Source organism: Myotis myotis, unplaced genomic scaffold, assembly GCF_014108235.1.
Source record: "Myotis myotis isolate mMyoMyo1 unplaced genomic scaffold, mMyoMyo1.p scaffold_m19_p_7, whole genome shotgun sequence".
Lineage (NCBI taxonomy): Eukaryota > Metazoa > Chordata > Mammalia > Chiroptera > Vespertilionidae > Myotis > Myotis myotis.
Window position 1 is genome coordinate 47,674,829 of NW_023416379.1, and position 22,338 is coordinate 47,697,166.

A 22,338-nucleotide genomic window follows, 5' to 3' on the forward strand; every position below is an offset into this window, starting at 1 on the left:
CTAACTACTTAGCAGCTTTAATTAGAAATCAAGAAGTTCTTAGTAAGCCTTAGAGATGAAGTACAATTACTTTTCTTCCATAAAATTCAACCCAATATATTCAAAATTTTAGAGCAATGCTGAGCAATGGTTATGAAACTACTGATAATAAATGGGCTCCAATATCTTTCATACTTTTACCAGCAGAGTTGTTTGCTTTTAAACTCATTTTCTGTTTATCTGCATAAGGTATAATTAATTATACATTGCAGAGAGCTGAAAATCACATGTACTTTTTCTTAATAGGTTGGATTGTTTTCTGGTTAGCAGCATATAAACTTCCTTCTGGGAATCACAAAATTGTTGTACTGAGTTGAACTGGATGCAAATATGACCTGAATTTTTCGTGCCACTGCTGTAATAATATGTACTGTTCATCTACTCCTCAGGTTGCCATTAGGTATGAAAGCACATATCTCAGTGGGATGCTGTTATCCTAAGATTACACAGCTTGCACACACACAGGGCCTGGCTTACATCAGGAACCTGAAACATTGTGAGAATGCATGAACATGGAAATAATAATGAAGTGACTCCCAGTATTCATACCTGATTAAGAACAGCTAGTTCTGAATGGAGGAAACAAATTTTACTGTCCACTTTTATGTATAGAAAATTATAGTAAATTCCCCCCCAATAATTTATTTTAACATTGAAATTTCTAACCTATATTTTTCTCAGATTCTTTTTCACTAGGTAGCAATGAGAGTACATTGTAATAAGAATTAATGTACTTCAGACTTATTCAGATTTTTTTATTTTTATAAATAGGGGAGAGCACAAATGCAGTCCCCCACTACCACAAATTATGCAGTTGCGTTTCCCACATTTGGGGAAATCGCAGGGGTCAGCACATCCGGAGTGCAGTGGATAAGCCTCACCCTGGGGAACCACCTTCGTGATCATGGTATCTCCCCTGCCAGGTAAGTATTATTCAGATTTTTAATAAGCAATATTTAACCACATTTGAGTATATCTTTCTTCCTTTCTTCCTTCCTTCCAACCCTCCCTCCCTCCCTCCTTTCTCCCAAACATCCTCTTATCTTTCTTTCTAGTTGTTCCTTACTTTGCTACAAATTTAAATGCATTATGAGAAAAAAAAAATAATTTGCTGGCCAAATAGGATAGGAGACACAAAATTAAGTAAGAGCATTCATAAATTAAATCGTATAATTTAAAAATATATACCACAGCCTCTTAACCATTATTAGGGACAAAAATTTGACTCTGAACCTCTTAGCAACCACTGAAAGGGGGAATTACATAATCAATAAGATCAGTAATAAAATCAGTATGACTCCTCTGAAAACAAAGTGTGAGAAATATTTCTTCTGCAGATCATTTTAAAAGGACCTGCATAATGTTATGAGCTGAATTTTTCATAGTATCGTTATTGCATTCAACACTATATTCCATAGGGTTCAATATAGACTGAAAATGAGGTGAGAACAAGGTATTCCTGGTGCATAGGTCTCAATTTTAGAGTAAAGGCAAGCTTGGAAATTGGAAAGCCATAGGCCAAGTTTGGTCACAGCTCTGTTGCACTTGTCTTATTTTTATTTAGTTAGTTTGCATGCCTGGGGATCAGTGCTTCTCCAACTAATTGCAGTGAAGCACTAGTTTTATTTTTAAATGTTCTATTCTTCATGAATCAATAGTTTTCTAAAATGCAATTACAAATAAATTAGACAACAAGAAATGAAAAAGACACTAATATAAGCCCACATTTTTTATTATTAAATTTAAGAGACATAAATTACTTTCAGCTTCCTATAAAATTTTCTAAATCTTCCTCTCAGTTTCTACTTCTTTCACGGTCCTGTAAGAAACACTTTGCAAACAAACCTGGGCCTGCAAAACTGATGTGAGTAGCACCCTTGTCTCAATGATACAAGTTACTGTGGTACAAATACTAGTATTCAGTAGTATCATCTAAGGATACACCATCTGTTAAAAAAAGCAGTGTGCAGTTGGTGAGGACAGATTATCTTTTAACAGTCCAAGTTGCTGCACTGTATTATATTCTTGGGGGACAACCACTCTAATTCTTTCTGGAGGTTAGCTGTCTCTGTATATTTCTAGTCTTGGCTCCAGCACTATCTCTCCAACAAGCCTTGTAATCACTCTGAATTACCATACTCTTATCTACTTATCAATCTAAATAGTGTATTCCAGTAACAGGCTTACTGGAAGATCAAATGAAATAATGTTACAAAACATATAAAAGTAAAGTACATTTCAATGATTCCTCATAAGTTATACACAGTACAGAAATGATTATTTCTCTTATTTTTAATTTCTTGTCATTTGAACATTTGTATACATCTTATTAAACATGCAACTTAGCTTTTGCAAATAACATTCCAAAGTGTTGATGTACATTATTTCACTTGATCTTTTCTGTATTGGTATAATACACAAGCTTATTTGTACCACATTATGACCTTACAACATCACATTGGTTTGATATATTTATATGTTTCCACTGCTGCATTCCTCTGAAACTGGTTATTTATTAATCTTCATACTCCTAGTGCCTAGTTCCCCAACCAATGCATGGAAGACATTCAATAAGTATTTGTAGAGGTGAACTGAAGGTAACAATGTTCATTAACGTTGAACTTACCATGAGATATTTTAGAAAATTATGTCCCATGAGGAATAAATGAATGGAAGATGTGTAAAATATTTGCTTAGTTATAGGTATGTAAATATCCAAATTCTAATGCCCCTTACTAGTTTTGTGACATCTCGAAGCATTTATTTATTTATTTATTTATTTATTTATTTATTTATTTCGTATTTTTTTTTACATTTTTTTTATTGATTAAGTTATTATATATGTGTCCTTATCCCCACATTACCCCCTACCTACCCCCCCCACCCCCCCCACCCCCCCCCGACTCATGCCCTCACCCCGCTGTTGTCTGTGTCCATTGGTTAGGTCTATATGCTTGCATATAAGTCCTTTGGTTGATCTCTCCTCCTTACCCTCACCCTCCCCTACCTTCCCTCTGAGGTTTGACGGTCTGATTGAAGCATTTAAAAGTACTTTATATTTATAGTGAAACCTATACATTTTATATAGCTTATAAACTTTTAGAAATTGAGAGGTGGGTCACAAAATTAAATGCATAGCTTTGTTTAAACATCAAAATCTAGGAGTCACATACCTATATTATCTATGGACTTCTACCCCTAGATTAGAAATTTCAAAGCCTCTGACTTTCCTCCTTTATTAAAGAGGTAGACTCAAGACAAGCATACTTCCCCTTACCTTTAGCCCTTATGCACAGATGTTCTTACTTCATTTCTCTGTCAGATTGGTTTTTTCCCCTCTGATGTTCAAATGACTGTTGCTTGTGCATGCCTGTCTTTGCAGTTTTGGTCACTACTGTGCACCGATCATTATTACTGTTATAACCAATACTGCCAACCCTGTCTGTGCACTTCTCCCTACCCTTTTTCCCCCTCTAATTTTCAGTTTCTCCTGCCTTCTATTGCTTACTCATGTTCCAAAAACAAAACCATAAGCAACAAGCCTATGGAGGAAGGTTTCTTTTTAAACCAAGCCCCTCATATCAAAATACAAAAGAATTACTCTGATTGATATTAAATTGTATTGAAAACAAAATGGCCTAAAAAGCACATACTATTCTATATTGGGGTAGAAATGGGAGGAAAGAATGAGCCCTTCTAAGCAGGCAGGGAGACAGTTGGGAAAAGGTTCTGTGGCTGTTTAAAGGATAGTGGCAAGTTTGCACAACAAAGGAAGAGATGAAGATATTACTTTGCCGGGGTTCTTGTTCCAGCGTCTAGAAGGGTTCAGCAACCTGGAGAAGGGCTGTGTGTAACTTAAATAAGAGTCCAGAGATAAAGCATAATTTTGAAAGGCATTTGGGGGTCAGAGGAGCCTAGCTAAAGAAACTAAGTTCTCCTTGTCTCAGGACCCCTTGCTATTTATTAACACAAATTGTTCTAAGGCGAGGTGGAAATATTCACTTCAAAGGCTAGGGTTAGGTACAGAATCCATTGTCAGATTGGAAGAATTTGCCTATGGCTGTTCAGGTGTTTGGCCAGGAGGAGGCAATAACATGTAGATTAAGATGCCCTGAGCTGTCTGGCAGCAAACAATCATTCCTTTTCAAGTTTGGGGAAATGCCTTTAGCCATTCCCAGCAGGCGATCAAGTTCCATCAACCTTTCAATGAAACTCTTGCAATTATGACATGCTGGAATTGATTTCCAGCATTACTTAAAAATAATGTAAAGGGAAGAGGGGACAAAGCAGCAAGTTACAAACTGATAAAGACAAATATTTACCCAAGTTAACAATTTTCAACTCTGTGCTCCAAGAAGCACACTGTTGTGCTGCAAGAATAAGACGTGATATCTGAGTATTTAGTCAGGGGCACTGACCTCTTTTCCCTTGGGTTGTCAAATAAAAAGAAATGATGACAGCTAATACAAAAGCAGTTCAGTGTGAATGAATCAAAATTATACCTTTTGTTTGTCAGATTGGCAAAAAATACAATATATTTTTTGGTATGCCACAGAATTTTAGTAATTGTTTATGTGTGCCAGGAGTTGAAAAGTTTGAAAATCGCTGACTATGTCCTAATAGAGCTCCATGGTAGCACTGCACTATTTTTTATAGAAGAAAAGCATAGATCTGTGATTAGACATAACTGGGTTAATATTCCCATCTGACAATGTACTAGCTGAGACACCAACGTAAAATACCTTTAACTCGCCAAACCAGTTTGGCTCAGCGGATAGAGCGTCGGCCTGCAGACTGAAAGGTCCCAGGTTCGATTCCGGTCAAGGGCATGTACCTTGGTTGCGGGCACATCCCCAGTAGAAGGTGTGCAGGAGGCAGCTGGTCGATGTTTCTCTCTCATCGATGTTTCTAACTCTCTATCCCTCTCCCTTCCTCTCTGTAAAAAATCAATAAAATATATTTTAAAAAAAAAATACCTTTAACTCTATTTCCCATTATGTAAAAATTTTGCATGATTGTTGTGAATGTGAAATTAGATAATATGCAGAAATCCCTAAAACACTGACTGCCACTATAAATTCTCAGTCATTAAATGTACTTTCTTCATAATTATTAATTTGAAAAGACATAAGCATTTCATTTTGTAATAATGAAATGAGTGTGTTTTCCAATCATATATATAGCAAGTGACATTCACTCTTCTGTGCCAACTAGGAGAATTTTGAACTCTTCAGAATAATATATAACAATGCAGGAAGAGCATATAATGAGCACGAAGAGCTAATATGAATCATGTTTTCCATAGCAAAATTAAGCAGAAACATGGGAAATCGTAATGTAAATATCTGATATGCAGGATGTATTTTCATTGTTACAAATTGAACATAATTAAAGCATAGTGATTAATCACAAAAACAATATGTAATTACATATGTGTTTTCCGATGGTCTTAAGCGACCCTGTGAAAGGGTCGTTCGACCCCCAAAGGGGTCGCGACCCACAGGTGGAGAACCACTGTACTACAATAACACAAAACAGACATTTCTGATACCCTGTGGTATAGGCTCAAATTTCAACTTCCTGACATAAAAATTCTCAATTCTGTGGTATGCCTTACACTATAACTTACATGGTCAGGAGTAACTAATTAATAGCCTAGGGAAACACTTTAAATACAATATATTTACTTTAAAAGTTTCCTTCTTGGTTTTGTTCTTCTTGAAAATTCATCAATCTTAGCTCTCACATGTTTAAAGCATCCTATCATTAGGAAATAGCAAGGATGAACCTATATCATCCTACATAATAAAAGGGTAATATGCAAATTGACCCTAAGAGCAGAGAGACTGGGAATCGCTGGTCACTATGACACACACTGACCACCAGGGGGCAGACGCTCAATGCAGGAGCTGCCCCCTGGTGGTCAGTATGCTCCCACAGGGGGAGCTCTGCTCAGCCACAAGCAAGGCTGACGGCTGCCAGTACAGCGGTGGTGGTGGGAGCCTCTCCCGCCTCCTTAGCAGCGCTAAGGATGTCCAACTGCAGCTTAGGCCTGCTCCCTACTGGCAAGTGGACATCCCCCGAGGGCTCCCAGGCTGCCAGAGGGACTTCTGACTGCAGCTTAGGCCCAATTCCCCGGGGAGCGGACCTAAGCCAGCAGGTGGTCATTCCCCGAGGGGTCCCAGACTGAGAGAGGGCACAGGCCGGGCTGAGGGATCCTCCCGAGTGCACAAATTTTTGTGTACCAGGCCTCTAGTACCATAGATAAGGAGCCTACAAAAACAAACATTTATTGAAGTTCTTTGTTTTTGTTGGAAAACAATTTCCCAGGGGTCTTTCACATTTCTCCATATTTTATAAAAAAAGCACTGCCTACTTTTGTTCTGAACTATTTTTAAAAAGATATTTGTAAAGCAAACAGTGTTAGAAGATAGAAACAACATCTCCTTCCAGAGCATGGGGAAGCAAGCTAACCATTCATTTAAAAAGTTTGGCTTGGTATTTCTTAAATTCAGTCCCTTTCTTATGTTTAGATACGATCTGGTCTGCTCTGTGTTGCCTTATGGAAATTGGGGACCAGTGCTAAAATCAGATACTCTTCCTGCTGCTGTTGCTGTGTATAATAAATTTTCCTTCATCTCTGATCCAGATGTCTAAAGTCTTCTACCAGCATGCATGAATCTGTGGCAGGCTTTCCTGTCAGCTTAAAAGCAGAGCAACATCTCAGACCCTGCGGAGGTTTTGATAATGTTGCTGATGAAGAGGGGATGCTGACAGAGACATGGCTCTCTTTCTGGAAAAGAGAGAATGAGGGACACACAGGTAATTTAATGGAATCTGAGGGAAGTCTATGGGAATCAGTAGAAATTATATAGTCAATTGGGCAATAAATAAATGAGTTTCCATGGTTTTGCTTGGTAATGAAGGGAGACTGAGGAGGTTGCTGCAAGCTAAGTAACGAGAAATATATAAAATACAAATGCCAAAATGCTGTTTTGTTGTTAATTCCCTCCTAAGTAGAAGGACCTCCTTGCCAGTCCAATAGCCAGACTCTGATCTTCAGTACTACTTATGACTTAGTACTAAGATTTGTACTGGGTAGGCAGAAGGCTGCTCTCCCAGCAGTGAGGGAGAAGCGCACATAAATTGAGAGTGAAAAGGGGAACTCCATGACCATAAACCAGGTGAGTCATTAAGTTTGACTGGTTCACATGTGAAAAGAGGAGGTATGGAGCATATTGCTTGTTCAGGAATAATGGTAAATAATAGGTTGTCTTATGGCTAAACCTCTCCTGCATTCTATCATGTTAGTAAAATCTCTGATTTTTTAATAGTGAATTCTGACTGCTATAAGGATGCATTGGATGTGTTAGGGAAATTTTCCTGAGGCAGAAATCTTCCTGTGGGAAACTATAGATGAGCCATTGGCTACCATCTGAGCTCTTACTGCCTTGGATTGAGTTTAGAATTCTGATGGAGCTGACTGACTGAAGAATGAGATAGAGACCTGAAGAAATCTAGATAAATTCTTAACGTCATCACCACTGTGCAAGAAAACTCCCCCAACCCTGATACTGAAACCATCAGGAACTTAAAAGATGTTATGTAGAGAACAGGATAGCAAATGTGCAAAATTAAGGTGAATGCCTTAAAGAAGGTCACCACTGTGTGAGCCAAAATTGATTCAGTCAAAGGTCACACATCCCATGGTACTAGCAAAAAAAGACAAGTGGCTATGTTTTTGAGTCCAGGTATTCCGAAGGCTGACATAGGTAGTATCAGCCAGGGGGCCCTTGCTTCCCCCCTGCAAAGTATTGGGTGGGCCAAAATTACTGAAAAGTTCATTTGGTTATTCCATGAGCCATTGCCACATTACTGGAAACTGAAAGTACATATGAAGCCTCTCTCTTTCCTTGCTCTCCAATCCCTCTCTGCCTCCTTACCTTGATCTACAGGGTATCCTCCAAAAATATATACAGACTTTGAATGATTATAAAGTCATTGCTTATTAATATTCAGTTAATTTTCAAAATTTAAAAGGATCTACAAAATTTTTTTATTTCATTGCCTATTTTCAAACTGATGACCATTCTGGTCCAGGCACTGCTGATAGTGTGAAATAATGGAATCACAACCATCAAGAATGATTTTGTTCAGTATTTGTATGCCCTCAATTCAACAATTGTGACCAGTTTTGTACTGTAAACTTTATCTTTTGTGTATCCCCATTAAAAAAAAGTCTAGTGGCACTTTAGGATAAATCTTCTTTGTTCATAGCTTAGTCTCGCTTCACCCATTATTTCAAATCAGTTAAACTAGAAAAGGAGTAAAAATTAAATTAGTTATCAGCTATTAAAGTGTGCATACATTTTTGGGGGACACCTTATATAATTTAAAGAGAAGCACAATTATAGGCTAATGTATCCCTATCTCCAACAGGGATCAAAGGACATGTGCACCACCTAAGCAGGCTGGAGAATTTCAGGGAAGCAAAGAAATCAAACTTGTACTGATACGTTTAATGTGGATGCCCAAGTTATTCTCTTACCTGGATTTATGGAACACTCAGCTTCAACTAGTAGGGGTTAAGGTAGAATTCACAGTGGGAAAGGCAAGTTAACAAGATCTCGTGGATGGAAAACTTTAGGCCAATTGAATGTACTATTTTTGTTGTTTCTACATCTAATTGTGTGGTAGGAATTAATGTGTTATATGCTTACATTTCATCACCCATTAAGTGGCTGAGAAGATTATCACCATTGGGAAAGGCCACATACAGGGAAACACTAATGGAACATGTAAATCACTTTCTACTCATCTCCCTGTTTCTCCCCACATGGTCCAACAGAAACAGCATAAAATCCTGGGAGGAAAAAAGGAAACCACACCCCCAATTACAGACTTGAAGACAGCATAGGAGGCAAGAGATGCAGTATTTTAATACAACAGCCCAGTATGAGCAGTGAAAAATACTGACTTGAAGCTAAGAATGGATTGTCACCAACAGCTCGTGTAACTGAATCTATTACCAGACTAAACATTTCATTTACTATCTAGGATGGTGTCAATACCTTCTTTTCTATTCTACTGGCTTCTGAGGACAAATACCAACTCATATTCTATGGCCACCAATATACATTTGTAGTAACTCCCAAATTTACTACAGATTATCTCCAGGAGTAGCTAAATTCCTCTGCCATTTGCCAACAGTCAGGTAGGCAGTATGTGTGCCTCTACCCTCTACTGTACAAAGCTTTAACTGTATCATGATATCCTGTTGATGACAAAGTCAGAAGCTAATGTTAGCAATGACTTGACTGTGGTGTTATCATGCTTCCACCAGCTAGGGTGGCTGGTAATCCCAGACAAGTGAGGGCTTTGCTTGTCAAATACATTTTATTGGGACTAAATGGGCAGATTTGCAATATTCAATCCCTCTGGTAGTCAAAGAAAAACTGTGGTCTGTTCAACTCCAACCAACAAAATAGATATCCCACGCCTCACAGGAATATTTGGGTACTAAAGAAAATATGTGCCTTACTTGGACATTTCTTCTTATACCTTCATTTCAGCTAATCCAAAAATTGGCATCCTTTAACTGACACCCAAACCAATGCACACTGTTTGCAGCTCTCCAGTAAGCTGTAGTATGCTCTCTACATCTGGGGCCCTACATCCCTAAAAGATCTGTGAGATATAAGTTTCTGTGACTAAACTCTGGAAAGGGGAGACAGCCTTCACCCTTTGGGGTTTTGGATGGATCACCTCCCTAGCACAGGGGGTACACCCCTATCATGTACACATCTTTTGAAAAGTAGCTATTAGCTTGCTACTGAGCTCTTTTTAAAATTGAACTCCTTACCCATGGAGGTTTTATGACTCTCTGGCCTACCATCTTCTTTTGGGGATGGGTCAACTCAGACTCAATGACTAACAATGTGAGAAAGGGTCCTACAGACACACTTACCAAATGGAAATGCTATACTCAAGCTGTCAGCTTGCCTGGCTCCAATGGCATCTCAGTTTTACATGAAAAAAAATGGCTCTCCCAAACTGTTGCAAGTGTCCTAAATTTAACTCTCTGCTGAATCTGCCATCCCTACAGACAGCTCTGACCATGATTTGATCTATATTCCCTTTAATCTAAGCAAGCAATGTATCAGAAACAGCAGGGGATGTCTCCAGTTTCTTCATTTCCAATGTGAAATACTTATCAACACCTCTGCTTGTCTTTCCTATACCCATTTCTGTAACCATTGCTTAGCCAATCAGTGGGACAGACAAACGCCACCAGGCTGTTGATGTGGACAAATGAAACAAGTTAGATTGACTGCCCTCATGCAGCCCTTGGAGAACAGGAACTATAATCAGTGATTCATGCTTAAGTCAGAGGTCTTAAATAATAAATCAATTATTCAAGACCCTTCCTAGGTCTTATAAATCAGCAAGGATTGGCTATTGAAATAGTTGTCTCCTCCAGGTCAAGACAGTGATGCCATCATTATCATTAACAGCCCTATGTACCTTTGCATCATATAGTCATACCTACTCAATAAATATCTATCAGCATCAATGGAATACAGAGAGTTAAAATTGCCTGTTTAAATTGAAATATATTTTGTTAAAGCAGTTTATGAACTTTTAATTCTTAACTTTTAATACTACAAAATGTTGTTTGCTGCTTCCATTTACTCCCTCTTCTGTATTTCATTTGAATGAACCTTAAAGGTTTAGGTTCCTTAAAAGACAAAATTGATATTTCAAACTTACGTTAAAATGTAAAATTAGTTAAATTTCCTTCAAAAAATGACCCTATGAGCTACAACAACTGAATAACCACTCATTAGTGTGGGACATCCTATATCAATTCATAATAATAAGTTCTTACATTGTAAAAAACAATATTTTCTCAAAGTTAAAATAATATGGAAAGCAATGTAAACATATGCTATTTTAAAGGGGGTTATTTCTGTGCCAACACTGTCATGGCATACCGCCATCCATTTTGGCAAGGCATATTAAGAGTAAATTGTAGTCTTTTTTTCCTCTGGACACCTTGCCCAGTAATATAGTAGATGCCCTAGATTAATGCCAGCTGGTATCCCATCACTCCTTTCTCTGTTTGTTCTTATCTGCCTCTCTAGTTATACTGTAAGCCGCTTGAGGTCAGAACCTGTATTATACTCATCCTGGTGTCTGTAGTCATCACTTCAGATCTTGCCAGTAGGAGGCCCTCAGTAAGTGGAAGCTAAATTAGATTCCAAAGAAATTAGGTTATGGTAGCCTTTCAGTTAAGTCTGCATCTTAACTAATTAAAAGAAGGTCATTTCTTGCCCTAGCTGGTTTGGATCAGTGGAAAGAGACTCTGCCTCGTCCACGGACTGCGAAGTCCTGAGTTTGATTCTGGTCAAGGGCATAACTACTAGTTAGCGGAGCAGTTGGTCTTAGATGATTGCAGGCTCAACTCCCCCTGGTCGCGGTGCCTGCAGAAGGGCACAACTAGTAGATGTGTCTCTGGACGTTTCTCTCGGGTGGACGAGGATTAACAACAATAAAAAAAGAAGGTCATTTCCTAAGATAACCATCCCCTCTGCTTTTGAAGCAGCCACACAGCCCCCTACCTTCCATCAGCACAGACACACCACACTTAAACAATGTAGTGTTCTTCCATATAGATGCAAATCCATATTACCATGCTACTCTTAGATGAGATGACACTGATGAGCCATATCACCAAGAATGCATTTGCAAGTTTATTTTTTTACCCATTTATGATTATGGTTCCCCATTGATTTAGTCATTCACTTTCACTGATCTTTCTGGCCATCAGTGAGGAGAAAGCTAAAAATGCCAAAATTTGTAATTGCAGACTTGGAAATTTGTGAAACAAATGTATCTTCCCTGACCCCCTGATGTATTCACAGACTACAGTGACAAAGAAAAAACCCAAACACACGATTCACAAAAATTCTTTTTGGTGACAAAAAGATTAAATATGAATAGAGATTTTATAGAAAGACATATAGCATGGAGTTAGGAGACCTGGATTCTAGTTCTGCTTCTATTAACTACTTAAGAACCTAAGTTATTATTAAAATAATGCAAATGCAATGCCCTCTACATCCTCTAATTGATGTCTACATTCTGTGATTTATTCCATTAAGAATACAAAGCATTTCATTTGCAGCTAAAGAAATATGATTTTCACACCATGTCATGTAAAATCATAGAATCTAAATTTGTTTCTTTTTCTGTAGGAATTTTAATTGTACATGAGATTTGATCTTATAAGGGTGACAGCACTGTTGTAAAACTTTGGTGGAATCATTATGCTGGTTTTGAAATACTCATTTTGCTTATCTGCTCTTTGAGAATGTTTTTTGTGATAGTCCTTCCACTATATAATAACGATAGAAAATAAAGCCATCTGTAAACACTTATGTAATAATATGATACCTACAAGTACAATTTGCAGATTATTTTGAATTCATAAAATTTGAAGCATTTGTGATATACAAACTTTTCTAAATGTATAAATAAAAATGCAAAAATATCAATAAAAATTGAATAATACATCAACACAGGTAAATAAGAAAATATAAGAGATATATATTAAGCTATGAAAATATTAGTGATCGTTCCACTGAATCATCTTGCCATCATAAGATAATAAATTACCTAATATATATATTGTAATTTTGGTTGTGTGTATATGTTTTGTTTTTCCCCTTCTTCCAAGATTTTATTTTTAAGTTTGTCTAGAATTGTATTTAAGTCCATTAGTTTACATAAAATAGTTTGCCTATAATCCCTAGGTTTTAATGAAGAAAATGAGTGCATCGCTTTATTTTTAAAATCGTGTTTTTATTGCTGTAAATAAGAAGACATTTTCAAAAATTCAAGTTGGAAAACAGCTCTTATCCCAAATACCAAAATAATGGAATTTGCATTTAGTTACTTTTACTTGAATAAAGAATTTAAGCAAGTATCCACATGCTTTTATTCCTTCTATTTTCTTGCCTAATTTCCCTTCCTCAGCCACCCCCTTCTCCACACCTAAGCCAAAAATGGTTTCACATGGAACATTCAAACAAAAGCAGTCTATTGGTGAAATAATCTATATCATTTCCACAATTTTACATTACTCTTTACCAAGGTCATCATCTGATTCTCACTGTTGGAGTTCTTAAATCTTAGCAAGCATCACCAATATAAGTGCTCAAAGTTCACTGTAACTTTCTTTAACATTGGAGCAGTTGTCTGTGTTTGAAAAGATAAAATCAAAATAATAGTCAAGGAAAAAGCTATGAGTGCCTAGAAGGGAAAAATGTGCCAGTTGCTTGTCTTCCTTCTTTTAGGAGTCACTCACTACCCCCTGCAGTGTTAATAATCAAGGTAATTAAATTAAAGTGTAGCCATTTTTTTAAAAAACTTATGAGTCTACAGTTCTGAATTTTTGGTTAAAGGTTTCGGTTGCTATAAATTGTTATTTTGAATGTATTTTAAACTGTAAGAGTAAAAAAGATTTTTTTCATTTAATTGGAATGACTTTCAAGTTTCTGCAAATAGGGTAACTGTAAATTTAAAGCATTTATGGGTGGAAAATTAATATATTTCCATTCCAAGAAATATAATAAGTGAGTGAAGTTAAAATAAATATTTTAAAGTTTATCATATTGCCAGTGGTTTCACAACCTTTCTTTTGTATTTATCAATTAAGGCAAATATCAGTGATCAAGATTTTTTAAAAAATTATTCTTTACCACTGTAAACATTTAATTTAGACCTATCCCATACTCTAGGTGGCATATAGTTATGAGCATTATAAGCTACAACAATGATATTCAAAGATATGTCATTCAAATATTGGTACGACTTGTTTCCCCAAGTGTTATTATAGTCAGCCGTTGGGCATAGCCTTAAAAATGACAACTACATTAAATTGAGGCAGAACTTGAGTTCCAGCTCACCAAACATTCTTTACAAAAATTCCTGCTTATTTTATTAAAGATTAATTTTTTATATTCTAATTGACAATTCTGAGACTATTTTAATATTATGTATATATGAACATACATCCTTACAAAAGAAATGAGAAATTCTGACATTGTTTGGAAGTTGACATAATTATAATTATGTGAGCCTATATGTGTCTTGAACTCATCATTTACACAATTATGGGCAATAATTGATCAAGGTCAGCATTGCTCCTTGCTTTCCCTTTTGCTCAATTGGGATGTATCTTTTTGCAATACAGACTCATTACTGTTGGACCTATTGCATATAGTAAGCACTCCGTTTTTCTCCAAAGGATAAAAGCATTTAGAGAAAAAAAAAGTAATGATTTTTTTATTCATCTCATAACTCACCTATTATCTATCTTCCTAGATGACCAGTGTGACCATTAGCAGTAATTGTAAGGTTAAATACTTAGTTTTGAATATTCTTCTTAGTCAAGCACTAAATTTTACCAACTAAAACTTCTGAATGTAAAAAACAAAAGATAAAGTCATTGCTCATAACCCCTCCTGACTTTGGATGCAGCTCTCCACATTTACAAAACCATCCTTGTGAGTGACTTGCTCACTGCATTTTTGCCTGTGTCTACAAAGAAAAGAGAAGAAAAAAAGGCTCGGATATAGTTTGAGTTCAAACAATTTTTTTTTAAATTCTTGACTTTTGAGAAGGCAAGATTTTAAGGCAATCCTCACTAGACACATTGCTCAACTTTCCCTCTCTATTCCTTGTGGAGCAGAGACTTGCTCATGTAAGGGGAGGAAGCACACATCTCTCTCCATCAACTGGGAGAGCAACAATGGCAATTTAATTCCTATTTCTTTAAAATTCTTTAAAACAATAATAATATTATTACCAGGAAATTTATATCCACACACCACATACCCAAATGGGGCACCTTTTAAAGTTTCTGACACCCATGTCTGAATGCAGTTATCTGCATTGCTTAGAGCGTAAGCCCTATGACCAGTAAAATACACAGAAATCAATAATATTGTCACTTCTCTGAAAAACTAAATCACGAATTGTGTGGGGGTAATTTTGTCTTGAAGATTTCAATACATGGGGAGTCAGGAGTACACATTTTAGTATTTAAATAGTCTCTCCCAGTGCTCACTCATTCCTTCATCTCCCTTGATCATATTCATTCCCTGAACACAACTCCCCCTTTTTCTCTCAGGCCAATTAGAAATACCGAAACGTTAAACAGGGTTTCCAAAGAAAGGGCTGCTGCCGGAAGAAAACTTCTACAAAAAAAGACTGGATGCTAAGATACTACACTATGCCCGGAGCCCCCACTCAGTGCCTTCGCGTTTTTTAGTACGTTTTCCGATCCTACTGTATGCTTCCATTATTAGCCACTAACCCTAAAGATAAATAAGGGCTTTGGCTTATTGCAAATTCAAAGATTTCAAAGGATGAGTTTGGCGTTATTCTATTCTCTTTCAAGAAAAAAAATCTTAAGAGTTGCTGGGCTTTTGATTGTGTTGTTGCTAAAAGAGATTTATTACCCAGTCAGGTAGGTGCATAGCTCCACCTGGAACTAAGACCGATTCCGGAAAAACAGGTAAATAGGGGCGTTCATTGTTATTAGCTAAGTTGCCTCTAAATGAATAAAACGAACCTGAACGTTGTAAATGGCTGTGCTCTTTTAAATAACAATAACAAAAAGTTTAGTCGCCAAAGGTTTGTTTTTGTCTTTTTTTCCACGCTCTATTGTAACGGAAAGAGCCCAGGTGCCGATAAAAACACTAAGTAACTCTACATAAGCCACGATCACCGCGTGTCTGTGTCAATTTCCTGCGGGGACCGTCAGAAAGCTGGAGAGGCCCCGTCGTGTCAAGGGATGGAGGTCAGAATTCACCGGGAGGACCAATTGCTCTGCGAAGGGACACGGCGGGACAGCGGGGGCTCAGGAGCCAGGCTTTGGAAAAAGGGAAGGTGGGTCGGGGGCGGACTTTGTGGAGAAGGCTTTGTCAGTGCGAGACCGGGTGCAGGCTGGCAGATGGGGGCATGGGAGGGCTGGCAGAAGCGGGAAATCAGAAAGGGGGGACGCAGAGGCGGTGAGGACTGAGAGGATCCTGTTCGGGGTAACGGGAGGGCTGGGTCCATGCACCTCTGCTGCTAGGGTCAGAGCTGGAAGTGAGGCGAGACCGCGAGCTGCCCGGGAGGGAGAGGGGCTCAGGTTGCCAGCAGGTGGAGTTGAAATCAAACAGCCCCTCGGGGACCACGGAGCAGCCCTCCCGAGACCCCTGCCTGGAGGTAGAGGAATCACAGCAGGTGGTTTGGGGTGCCTCCTAAAGCAAACACGCTCTCTCCCGGTTTAGCCGCGGCGCCCTATCCCCTGCGCCCTCCGGGCTACTCACCGGTCCGGGGAGAAAAGCGCCATCCGGGCGCGCGCGAGGGCTGCGCGGCGCAGGCGGCAGGCAGGGCCGGGAGGCGGCGGCGCTGTCCTAGGCGGGGGGCCGGAGCCGGGGGACACGGAGGTGTCGAGAGCGGCGGCGGGGGCGCAGGGAGCTGCGGGCGGGGAGGGCGGTGGATCCCGAGCTGCTGCGCGGCGCGCGCTCTCTGCCCATCACCGGCTCCGCTAAAGCGGCTATAGAGCTACTGCCGCTGGAGGGGGAGGGCGGCGAGGGGGAGGGGAGGAGGCACGCGGCGGGGAGGGAGGGGAGAGAAGAGGGTGGGGGAGAGCGTGGGGAGAAGGGGAGATGATCACCGAGAGAGGAGAGGAGGAGGGAGGGAGGGAGGCGCGCTCGAACCCATCAAAGGTTCCCACCAGAAGAGCTTGGGAAGGAGGAATTCTGATGAGATGGGTCTCTTCCCCTCCCCCACCACCCCTTCCCTTTTTCTCCCTTCGCGCCCTTTGCCTGGGATTTCCTCTCCAGGCTCAGGCTGGGGCTGCTCCCCGGGCTGGGCGGCAGCGGGGCTTCTGCGCGCTGGTAAGGATGCCGAGCCCCGGAGGCGGCCCGGCCGCTCTCGGCGCCCCCGGCCTGAGGCACCTGTGCGCGCACACACCGCGGACCGCTCCATTGCGGCGGCTCCCGGGCAGTGATCCCAGGCCACTGCTCTCCTTCTCTCCCCTTTCTGGTCAGATCATGGTCATGGGTGTGCATCCGTGACATCTGCGTCGTCCCCCTATTGCTCTCTTTGGCACAAAGTGTCCGGCCAGAAGAAGCCGGCTGGGAGCTCAATGCAGGCCACCATCGCCTGCCACTTGGAGCTATCGCCTGGGCAGAGGCGGCAGTATTTGTTTGCCGCCGGGTTGACCATCGAACGAGGTAAAAACGAAAAAAGGGGGGGGAAATCCTATGACCCGACTGCCCAGGACCATGGCACAGGGGCAGCCTGTTACCTTACGTCTTGGCTCACCTCTTTCTTTATCCCAACATCCTAGAAAACCAGGACGGCTTAACACTTTAATCGAAATATTTCTCAATCTTTTTATTGCATGGCTTTTCATTTTCATGCCAGTTCTTCTAGGGTTGGCCTCGCTTTTCTATTGTGAATTTTCTTGGCTCCGTTAGACTATGAGTCAGTCCTGTTTATTTGCAAACTACAGAGTCCCATGAAAATAGATACTGCATTTAGCGCGTGTGCACTTACAAGATAGAAGGGGTGAATCCACACTTTCAGTAAGTATAAAAACAATCGGGTCATTATCGACTGATTCCCATGAAGCACATTTTTGTTTCATAGTCTCCATTTGGTAGTTGAGGGTAGGTAGGGAGCAAATAGGTTATTTGTGTAAAATATATGACTGGGGGGAAGAATAGTAAACTCTCCTTAAATAACCTAATATAAAGTGATCGGATTACTCTCCGTGAGTACCTTAGAGTGAGTTTCCGATTTGTTTGTATGCTGTTATTTTAGTAGTTTTTCAGTTACTTGAGTCATTTTTTTAAAGTCAAAAGGATTTTAGCCCTTAGAATAAATTAGGCATTTTATTTTAACTAAGTATGTCTTATATAACAAGTGTATTCACAGTAAAATAGTTGCATTACTGAGAACGGTGAAGTATGGAGAAGCATTTTTAGTTCAATAAAACATACCCAAATATTGGTGAAAAGTCTCTAGTTCTTCCCATATTCACATGAGAAAAAAATAAATATTGGTTGGTGATGAAAGTATTGCTTGATTGTCTGTATTTTACAACTTACTAAAATCTTTCCTGTGGAGTATATCTGCCAATGTAAATATTTGTTTTCATATCTACCTAATAATCTGAATAACAGTAGCACCTTCTCATTAAGAGAACAGATATCCAACTTTTCTAATACACGTCAGCTTTAACAGACATGTGTCTCCAGATGTTCAGCATTGCACCATGCAAATTCACCATATGCTATTCTTTCAAAGAAGACCCTAGACAGAAAATGGTTGGTGAAAACTACAACTCATTTGACTCCAAGTCTTCTCAGCTGTGACTATATTATGGAAGGGAGCAGTAACTTTTTTCTAGTATTAGTGGCTTCTTGGGTAGGGAGTGATTACCAAGAATTAAATCTTCATTTTACCTCATCCCTGTCTCAGATATTCCACATTCCTTCTTTGCTAAGGTGATTTGCCTTTGAGAATGTGTGCTATTTTCCTCCTAGGTTTGATTATGACACTGTAATAGCAATATTTGTATAGTCTCATTTTATGGTTATAAAAAAGGTAGAGAAAAATGCCAACTCAAATGCCTTAAGAGCCAAGAGAAGGGATGGCACTTAGAGTACAGAAAGATGAGTAGTAACTCCTACTCCCCAACCACTTGACCCACCAGGGACAAGAATCAATGGGCTGATAAAAGATGGAAGGGAATTCTAGTTCTGCTGGAAGAATTGAATTTCAATTTAGATTCCTGGGCTGGGTGAAAATTTTTCTGTCACCTGCCAGAGCATTTTCTCCCTTTCATATGCTTTCCTCTACATCTCCATTAGTGCCATACTGTGTTAAGCATTGCAACGCGGGAAGCCAAATAAACAAAATAACAAGCTTCATTTTAAACACTGACCCTTTGAATTTACTTAGTTGAAAACAAATTCTCACATTGAAATTTTCTGAAATCAGAAAGATTGAAAACCCTATCTTTAAGCAAATACTTCACAGGTGCCAATTAGTTAGCAAAAGAAATATAATTCCTCTATTTATTGAACATATTAATAAGCACCCTTTTGGGGCACATACTATGTTAGGTCCAGGGGATCCACACACTGTGAAGAAATTTGGTAACTGCCCTTGCGAAACTCAGAGCCTAATGAGCCAATAACAGTGCTTTTTCACTAAGAAAGGTGTTAACGATGATGATGATGATACATTTGAATTAGAGACATCAATAAGATTATGAGAAAAGGCATACAGATGATTAGGCAATGTGTATAGCCTGTTCTTATATGAGTTCTTGAAAAAAGGAGGAGAAAGAGGGTTTGGGGAAAGAGAATTTGGTGTAAAAGGAAACAATGGGAAATTTTTAGGCCAGTGAAAATTTTGATGAGACTTTACTTTTAAAAATTAATATCTGCCCGTATTGGTGGGGGGAAATAGAGAGAAATAAATGTCTTCAAGGTTGTCGAGACTTCTGAAAAATTATATATGCACTATATGATACATATGATTAGTACTGGTAAATACATGAATAAAAATCTGGATGAAGATGATGACAAAAATTAGCAGGTTTCCCTTTCTCCTGCTGAAGAGTACACCAACCAACAAAAACAATAACTTTTAAAAAAACATGCAAATTCTATTTTCAGGACAATCGGGAAGTAGATAACCTGCAGTTTTCAAAATGTGTGTACAAGATGCCAAACCTGCTGAGACCAACCAGAAGTCCCAGAAGAAGAAGTAAGGAAAAGAAGAGCAGATAGTGGGTCCAATGATATGTAATCTTAGAAAGCATTGATACAAATATAATTCTTGAAAGTGAGAGTTTGACTGTGATATGCAAAGACCCTTTCCTTTGATTAAACAATGGATTCAGGAACAGAAACTGGGCTCTAGCAGAAGGAGGAAAGGAAGAAGCATGGCAAGTATAAAAAGTGGCTAATATCGCACACCCCCCCCCAAAAAAAAAACATACTTCCTGCAGCTGAATTGCTCATCTTGATTTGCCAATAGTATACATCTTACTTTCAGCAATCAGTGTGGGAACTGAAGTGAATAGAGCTGGTGACCTACGCCCTCTTGGATATGTCTTGTCTGAAGTAATGAGGGGCTACAGAAAGATTAAACAGAGGAGTGATGTTTGCAGAGAGCAGTCTATCTCTGACGTAGCAGAGAAGACCACAACTTTGTAAATCCCAGATAGCTATTTCCCCCTCACCTCTCCCCAGGAACCTAGATGAGAAAAACTAACTCTGTTCATTATGAGTAAAAAAGAACAGCCACAGTACCAATACAAAAACAACATAGGAAAAGACAGAGGAGCCGCACAATGTACCAAATGTTAAAGAACACACACTATAACAAGGTTAGCATGGAGAAGTTGAAAAATTTGTCCTAGCATTCTGCTATGAATTTTCATAAGGATACAGTGAAGAAATTACTTTTGTGAATGAAAACCACAAGGCACAAATGCAAGAACTTGAGCGTGGTTGATGAAACAGTAAGAGCTGATGACCCAAAGCTGGAAAAACTCAAGAAAGAAGTGGAAGAAAATTAAAATCATCCTAAATTAAGAATGACTATGGAAGAATTACAAGGTAAAAGACACTCTGAGGTAAGTACAGTAAGGGAAAGAGGACACAAATGAGAAAGACTAGCAAAATGAAATGGTAATAAAGAGATAAACGGGATTAGAGAGCACATAAAAGATGGGGAAGATAGGAAAGTTAATCTAACGTACATAATTAGAGCACCTGAAGAAGAAAAGTAAATAATGGAAAATAATAAATATTTAAACATAATATTTTATATTAAAAAAGAAACAGTCTTGCCTGACTGGTGTGGCTCAGTGGTTGAGTGCTGACCCAGACTCCAAGAGGTCACCGGTTCCATTACTGGTCACGGCACACGCCAGGGTTTCAGGCTCCCTTCCCAGCAGGGCATGTGCAGGAGGCAGCCCATTGGCGCGTTGATGTTTCTATCTCTCTCTCCCTCCCCCTTCCTTTCTCTCTCTCAAAAAAAATAAAAATAAAAATTCTTGAAATGAAAGAAGACTTGAAATTTTATTTTTAAGGACATATGATTTCTAGGGGAAAATGCCACAGAATCATCACCATCAAGGCATGCCCTAGTAGAGTAAGTATAATTTAAATATAATAAAGAATTTTAGGGGTATGCAGGCAAAACAATCAGTAAATTTAAAAGGAAAATACTGAGACTGGCCTCAGAATTCTTTAATACAACATTCACTGCAGAATAGTCATTTAATATCAGCAGAAGAAAGCCCAAATTATACCAAAGAAAATAAAGTAAGGTAAGGGTTATTTTTGTTCTAAACAGTCTTTCAAGTTTATCAAGTGTAAACAAACAGTTTTGGACATGCAAGAACTAATGGACTATTATTCTCATGAACCCATCCTCAAGAAAGCACCAGTATAGAGAAAGGAATTTAATTTTCTAAGAGATAAAAAGGAGATATCTTGAATCAAGGACTAACTGTAAACATTGAATGTATATAACTGTTCATTTGAAATGTGAGATTATGAGAATTAGAGCAAAATAATAAAATATAAATCTTGTAGACCCTGACAATATAAAATTATATATCTAAACAACTTGGATGAAAGGGCATTGATTGTATAATGGTCAAGATTCAAAGAAAATCATATAAAGGAATAAATAAGTAGTCTTAACATATTTAACAACACCAAGGTAAACTATAACAAGATAATATCTAATAATTATGTAATAAAATAAGACAGGAAGAAAAAGAAATACTAATTTTCATCATTACTTATTTTAGCAAATTAACAGTCAGTCTTTAAAAATAGAGAGATGTAGTTAATGTATAAAGAAATAATTATAACAATTAGAAAGAATAAAATAAAAATTCCATAAATTTTAAGAAAGCACACAGAGTGAAGGAATTTTACAAAGTTAAAAACAAAAATGTAACATAAAAGAATATGGCAGAACCAAGAGTAAACATGCTCTTTATACCAATAAATGTAAATAGGATCATCTCATTTTCTATTAAAAATAGATATTTTAGACTTGATCATGAAACAAAATAGAATTTTGTTTTATATTCACATTCATACAAAACAATTATGAATAACTATGTACCAAATAGTATAGCACCAAGATAACTATATTAGAAATTACAGCCCTAGCCAATTTGGCTCAGTGGATAGAGCG

General features: G+C 38.5%; 1 non-coding gene across 1 annotated transcript; it reads right to left on the bottom strand.

The window, feature by feature from the left end:
* Positions 1 to 807: 807 nt before the first annotated feature.
* Positions 808 to 970, bottom strand: LOC118660854. The gene has a single exon (XR_004969052.1). It is a non-coding gene; the product is annotated as a U1 spliceosomal RNA (small nuclear RNA).
* Positions 971 to 22,338: the final 21,368 nt, after the last annotated feature.